At 41.2% G+C, this 7,986-nt stretch overlaps 1 pseudogene; it reads left to right on the forward strand.

Moving 5' to 3' along the window:
* The window catches only part of LOC123521507, a 10,476-nt pseudogene extending 2,923 nt beyond the window's left edge, over positions 1-7,553 (forward strand).
* Positions 7,554-7,986: the final 433 nt, after the last annotated feature.

Here is a 7,986-nt window from a genome sequence, read left to right on the forward strand (position 1 = left end):
AAACAGTTTTATGGATACATAATTCACAATTCATGCCTTTCAGGAGTTCAGCCATATTAAGAAGAGTTGCACAATCAAATTCAGAACATTTTTATCATTCCTGTACTCATCATCACTAGTTCCCCCTTTCCTTCTCACCTCCCCTACTGCACTCCCCAGAAACCATCCATCCAGTTATTGCTTGTCTCTACTTTTTTCTATCCTGGATTAAGGAAAATCCTAATGGGGAATTTTTAACCATGGGAAAGGAAACTGGACACACTGCTTCATCTCCTGTATTTCCTCATTCCCAAAATGACCTATCCCTCAACCCCCCTTCCTCCTTTACTAATGGCCATGTATGCACAAGGTATCTGCTCATTATGCCTCTGTGACCCTGCTTGCTCCCTGGTGCAGAGGAAGTAGAATGCTATGCTTACTGTCATTGGGGGCCCAGATCTGCTGGAACTCTGGTTCCTCTGGGTCGCTGGCTAGTAAAGTGTTCCTCTTTCAAGTTCTCTAATACTGCTGGCCAGTTATTTCCTGGTCAGGGTTTTGCTGCTACAGGTCTACTCTTTCCTGCAGGGTCTCTTTGAATCTGAATCAACACCAAAGCAGTGCATTTGTTTGTGTGTTTGTTTGTTTGATTTGGCTATACAAAGAGCTGTGAGGAGAATCAGTATCATTAGTATCAACTGCCCAAGGCCTATTTAGGTGAGGTCAGACTTATCCTACCCTTGAACCTTCTAAGTAATTGCCATAACACCTGTACTTTTCAACTGGGTTAGGTAATTCATGCCAATGGCCACACAGACAATATTCAGAATTTTACCAAAGTTTAGGAAATAATTATTTGAACAGGACAATATTTTCTCAGCTGTGTCTGCAGGCAGGACTCTCTCTAGTCTTTGACTTCTGGATTAGACTTTCAATTCTGAGCACCCTATTTGCAAATGGCTATGGATGACACAGCAAGTATTACCAAAAAGACCTGCTCAAAACTCAAACATTTCAAGAGGTTGCATATAATCAAGAACCAATGGTACTAAAGAAAGAAGTCCAAGGTGCACGGAATGCCTAAGCTACACAAAAACAAGGCTGCAGGGATGGGTGGAATACCAAATTAAATGTTGCCACCAGCTGATGAAGCACTGGAAACCCTCACTTGTCTAGGACAAGATATTTGGAGGACAGCTACTTGGCCAACTGAGTAGAAGAGATCCATAGTTGCACCCATTCTAAAGAAAGCTGACCAACTGAATGCTCAATTATAGAACACTAGCATTGCTATCACATGCAAGTGAAAGTTCATTCAACAATATTTGCTGCATGCATTGACAGGGAGCCAGCTGCCAGAAGTTCAGGCCAGATTCAGAAGAGAACATCAGACAGATCTTAGCTGGAAACAGAGAATACCAAAAAGCTGTTTACTTGTGTTGCATTGACTACACTAAGGCATTCAACTGGGTGGACCCTATCAAACTATAGAGAACCTTGAGAAGAATAGGAATCCCAGAACACCAGCGTGTGCTCCTGCTGAACCTGTGCATGCATCTGGAGGCAGTTGTGCAAACAGGACAAGGGCTTACCTACAGTTTAAAATCAGGAAAGATGTGCCATGAGGTTGCATCCTCTCACCATACTCTTTATGCTGAGGAATAGCCAGCGAAGCTGGGTTATCTGAAGTAGATGTGGCATCAGCACTGGAGGAAGGCTTGTTGATAGGCAGATGACTCAAGCGTGCTTGCTGGAAGTGAGGAGGACTTGAGGCCCTTGCTGATGAAGATCAAGGAGTGCAGCTTTCAGTATGGATTACAACTCAAAATAAAGAACCCCAAATCCTCACAACTGGACAAGTAGGTAACATCATGACAGAGAATAGATTGACGTTGTCAAGCATTACATCTTGAGAGCAAACAAGGTATTTCACTGTGTAAATCTGCAGCACAAGACCTCTTTAATGTGTTGAAAAGCAAGGATGCTACTTTGAGGACTAAGGTGCGTCTGATCCAAGTCATGGTATTTTCAACTGCGTCACACGTATGTGAAATTTGGACACTGAATGAGGAAGCTCAAAGAAGAAGCCATGTACTTGAATTATGGTGTTGTCCAAGAATATAGACAGTACCATGAACTGCCAAAAGAACAAATAAATCCGTCCTGGAGGAAGACCGTCAGCGTGCTCTTTAGAGGGAAAGACAGAAAGATTTGTCTCAAGTACATCCCACAGATGCAACTAATTTGATTTGTGTCTTCCATTTAGAGAAATCCACAAGAATAGTCAAGGCCTCAAAATCAAATATAATTTACAGAGGCGCATATATTGTGTCTTAACAGGAAAAAGATCAAATACAAAGACCTGTAAGTCACCTGGATGAGGGAGACCATGAGCCTCAGGCTTTAATACTGTCCAAGGATTCACAGAAATTTGATCACTTAAATTGGCTACAAAGGAAATTGTCACAAAATCATGATTCATGGCAGACCATTGTTATCACAGTTACATATGGCATCACAGAAGTGGGAAAGGGGCCATAACTGGACTGTGGCAAATATAAAAGTTTACAAGGTTGCAGTAAGGTCTTCTGTTGAAGATGCCCCTGACTATGTGGTCCTAGCACTTCAATTTCTATTAAGAGCATCCCTTGGCAAGTCACGGAGGGCCAGACTGCCCCGTACTGGGTAGATGAAGGAATGGCAGTAGTCCATGTCTAAACCCTCGGTCTCAGGGCAAAGTATTGTTTGACTGTATGTCCATGGTCTGAAAGAAGTCATCAGAGGCTGGATCTATCTGGAGACCCAAAAATGGATTTAGGGCTCTCACTTGTAAACTGTAGTTTTCTGAAAACCTAGTGTTCAGACTGTATGCTGGATTTTACATGTAAACTGCTTAAGTACATAAGACAGGTCTACACTGCATTTTAACCTAGGAATATTAAACTATACAGCTCTGCTGGAAGGACCATGATTAAATATACAATTTTATATTAGAAAAGTTTACAGACTTTAAAGGAGGACCTTTGACCACCTGGTTACTTGATGGTCTTGACCACGGGCCCCTTCACAGGCTAAGGGAGTTGTAAACTACCTTCAAGTACACTCTGCCTGAGGGCAAAGCTGCTGCCACATTACTAGTTAATGGTCAGAAGGAATTTAATGAAGGCCGGATTTATGCCAAGACTAAAAATGGGGTAATGTTTTCACTGTAAACCACAGCCAAATACTTTAGACTTTCAGTTCTAAATACAATCTTCAAGGAAAAATAAAGGAAATCACAGCTACCCTCCATATCAAATATACAGGGATATAATCTCACAAGGGCTTCCTGTGTTCTTGTACCAGTTAAACCTTTAGTTTTCAAATACCAAAAAATGTTTAACAACAAATAAGATATTTGGAGGTGATAGCCCCTTTCCATTATTTCTGTGTCTTCATAATAACTATGCAAAATGGGGTAGACTGCATCTGCATAATACTCGTATATCATGGAGGGAAAACACGGTCAATTTTGATAACCCAATGAAGATGACAGTAAGAATACAATACTTTCCCTCGAGCTAGAACATTATAATCTTGTAGATTTTTAAAAAAACAAGGTTTTTGGAAATTAAATATTCGGATAGTTTGCATATTTGTATGTTTTAATATATTTACATTTCACTAAATCAATATAAGACGTCCTGGTGGTGTGTGGTTAGAGGCTTGGCTACTCACTAAAAGTTCAGTGGCTTCCACCCAGCAACCGCTTATTCAGTGAGAGAAAGATGAGGCCCTCAGCTTCCAGAAAGATGAAACTCAAACTCACTTCCACTGGGTCGATTCTGACTCCTAATGACCCTTTAAGACAGGATAGAATTGCTCCTATGGGTTTCTCAGACTGTAACTCTTTTGGGGAGTAGAAAGCCTTACCTTTCTCCCATGGAGCGGCTGGTGATTTTGAACTGCTGACCCTGTGGTTAGCAGCCACATTTTTGGAAATTCTGTGGGATAGTTCTACTCTGTCCAGTAGGTTCACTGTTAGTTGGAATCAACTTAAAGTCAAGAGATTTCATTTTTCGTTCAATCTGTTTCCCAGGACTAAAGCTTGTTCTGTTCCCTTTCTCAAGCTTGCATCGTGTCAGTCATAATAGATTTAATGGCAACTTAAATGGCTTCTTCTTAAATCAGTATTCTTATTTCACTACTATGTAGAAAGCAAAACAAACTCTGAAATGCCATCTTCAAAATACAGCTTTGAAAATACACTAGATTCAAGTAGTAGTACAGGTGGTGCTTATCTGAAAGAAGACAGCACACCTTGCTTGGTTGTTGGTGTTACGGAAACCATGTGAGAGAAGACATGAGAAGCAGAGGCCCAGATGTTGCTCTGCGATTTACTTGATCTATTACCTGAAGCATAAAGGCACTGTTCCATGCCTCAGTTTACTAATCTGAAAAAAACAGCGATTTGAACTTTATGATCCTTGAATTTCTACCCAGGACTATAAATCTCTGCACTTTCCCTGGTGGAATGAATCCTGTCCTTCTTTCCTGGCTCTTAGCAGCATTAGGAATAAGCCGCATGCCAGCTGGCTTCCACAGGGGCCTGGGCAGCAAACGGAAAGAATCATAAAAGAGGATTAATCTTCAAGTCTGGATTTTCATCATGGCATTCACTCTAGACATGCTCGTGTGAATAGAATGAAGCCACGGAGCTCAAATATGGCCTAGGAAATTTGGATGTCAGCCACTACCTGTATTTAAAAAGATTTAGGCACTTAAAAATGTCTTCCTTAGTAAAAAACAAAATAAAACAAAAATCAGCCAAGCAAAAAGTGGAGTTTAAAGTTAAATGAATTAGGTTCAATGATATAACCATTTTTAAAACTACCAAATACTAATATAAAATTAGGGCCAGTATGTGATCACAAATACACTACTCTTAGTATGAAACCAAAGAATATTTTTCAACTAAATGCTATTTATAATAATTTACAATGAGCCATGCCTCAATGTTTGTAAATTTATGTTTCATCAAAACTATCATTTGGCTATGAGTAATAATTTCTTTAATTACTACCATCTTTATTAGGATCATCTGATACCTGAACAGAATAGTTAAGCAGCTGACAGTTAAGATTTTTCAATGAACACTATACCATGTTCCCCACGGAGAAAGTGTTCCTCAAATACATTGTCCTTCAAATTGTGACTTACCTGGTAAAGATGAAGGACAGTCAAATAATATTGCTACTGATGTTCCAGCCATGTATGAGTTTATTCCAAACAAAACATGTCTACACATGTTGCGGTGGATGGCTGCCGACAGGTTCTCAACTTCTCTTCCACTTATTAGGCTGTCATTCCTAAAATGGTTCTGTCAACTCCGAGGCTTCCTAGGAAGTTTGCTGGGCCAGTTTAATTCCACTCAAAGAGGTCAGGAAGTGATAACAACTGTTTGGGGGTATTACAGTGTGGTAATCTTGATAGGTTTTCTGAAAGGACTTGAGCGATCATGGAGATGTATTCTAAGTAAGAATAAAGAACACTGTGTGGATGAGAAAAAGGTGAGGAAATTTGCGCTTGTATCCCTCTCCCTCCCATTTCTTGACAATGTACCTGCTCAAGTGGTTAGGGCTGTCTTAGAAAGTTCAGTGGATAATCATTACCACATATAAAATGTAGGAGTGATGATAACTGCTTCTGACTTCTTTTTGTCTCTAAACCTTAAGCTACATTGAGAAGGAACAGGATTTGAGCCCTGGTTGTTGCTAGGTGCCTATGAGTCAGTTCTGACTCATGGCATCCCCACGTGCCTCTAAAGAAAACATGGCCATGCCCTGCGCCACCCTCACACTTGATCTTGGGTTTGAGCTCGTTGTTACAGCTCTGTGTCCATTCATCTTGTGGAAGGCCTTCCTCTAGGTCCCTTCCGTCCACATTACCAAACATGATGGTCTCCTCCAGGGACTGGTCTCTCATGACATGTCCCAATACCATATAGACTCGAGTATAAGCCAACCCGAATATCAGCCAAGGCACGTCATGTTACCACAAAAACGGCATTAAAAATGTGCTGAAAACTCGGCTTCTCCATGAGTATATACAGTATGTTAGATGAATTCTCACCATCTTTATTTTTTATTTTGAATCCATAGAGGATGCTAAAAATGGTGTTTTAAAACCATGGTGTAATTTTAAAATTCTATAATTCTTTGAAGGAAGGGTAGAGATATGGGAACACTGCCTTCAGAAGGGTATCGTAGAAGGTGAATATGTGGAGACATAATAGCTTCACATTAAAAATAATTGTTTAGTAAAGACATTTATAATGTTGTAGTAATGCTTTTAGACATTCTCTTATTGCATGTAACTAATATAAAAATATAGTAGAAATATAGAAATGAAGCCAAATTATATAGTCTGTGAGTTAGTTAATTGTGCCAGCCTGGCCAATAATCACATGTGGGGCTAATTGAAAGGCAGAGGGATAAATGGGTGGTGAGCCTCGCCTTTCTAGTTCTCGGGTCTCTTGTTTTGTGATGGTTGCACCGGGTGCAGCTGCCTTAGCAGTTCCCTGCTTCAGCTTGCAAGATTGACTTCCTACAAAACATCCCCAAGGAGAAGCTACATGAACCTATCCCGATGCAGCCCTGGGTGCTGGAGCAGCCATGTGGAGACCCCTGCTAGTGCTGAGATGCTTGTTCGTTCACTGACTCAGCTTTCCTCCTGCAGTCGGCATTATTGCCTCTGTTTTGTGAGGTGGAGGACTTTGTGGACTGGTGTTGGGTTAATGGGTTAATGTTGGACTTGTGGGCTTGGGCAGCATTGGGGTGGGATGTTTTTCGTGATGCACACTTTCTTTACATAAAACTCTCTCCTATATATGAGTTGCTGTGGATTTGTTTCTTCAAAGTACCCAGACTAATACAGTCTGGATGTTTAATTTTGAGGCAAAAGAGAAATTAAAAGTAAAAGATCATTTGTTCTCATAGATCAGATTGGCAAATTATTTTATGCCTGACAATGTAACCTGTTAATAAGACTGCAGGAATCTTATCACTCACTGGAAAATTTAAATGTTATACTATAAATGGAGTGGTATTTGGAAATATTAACACAAATGCCTACACATTCATTTTTCTTTAAACTCAGAAATCACATTTCTAGAAATCTACCTTGAAGATAATTCCCCATAAAATCAAAAGACTAGGGCATGTCCGGTACCCATGGGGGCACGCGTGGCAGGGAGCGGGGAGAAGGTGCTGTCTCTGCCGGGCCGAACTTTTTCAGTGGAAGCCCGATGAGGAGCCTGGACCCCAAGCCTGGCCTGCCAGGGAGCGAGCGGCCCTTAGGAGGAGCTTAGTGACGTCCTCATCTATCTGGTGACCTTGGCAGCCCGCTGCCGGGTGGACCTGCCCCAAGCAGTGCTCTCCAAGATGAACACCAACCGGCGCCTGTATCCAGCCCATCTGGCCAGAGGCTCTGCCTGCAAATATACGGACCTGCCTCAGGAGGCTGCCTCCAAAGACCAGGTGGCGGCGGCACCTGCAGACCTTACTCCCCAAGACTCCACAGGACAGACGTCCACCTAGGGTCCTGGACACAGGACCTGCAGCTCGGCACAGAATCTGAGGAACAGGGCAGGCTGGTCCCAGAACCTTTTTTGGACAAACAGCCTCCGCTTTTCCTAATAAAACTGTTTTTCGGTAAAAAAAAAAAAAAAAATCAAAAGACTAGTTAACTGTTTCATTGTGACATATTTGTCATAGGAAAATATTGAAAACAATACAAACATGTATTAATAAGCACATTAATGAATACTCTATGGAATATCGACACTGGTTATAGCTGTATAAACGAAGACCTGAGAACAAATGGTTTCTATCTAGGTAGTGAAAAAGAAAGTGAAAACCAAGTTACTTTCTCTATAGTACACTGCCCTGGGTAGCTCAAAGGATTAAACACACAACTACGAGCAGAACTATTGCTGGTTTGAACCTATCATTGGATGTGCTATGCACAGAC

Source organism: Echinops telfairi, unplaced genomic scaffold, assembly GCF_000313985.2.
Source record: "Echinops telfairi isolate 266 unplaced genomic scaffold, ASM31398v2 ScPeMD7_1;HRSCAF=3_0, whole genome shotgun sequence".
Classification (NCBI taxonomy): Eukaryota; Metazoa; Chordata; class Mammalia; order Afrosoricida; family Tenrecidae; genus Echinops; species Echinops telfairi.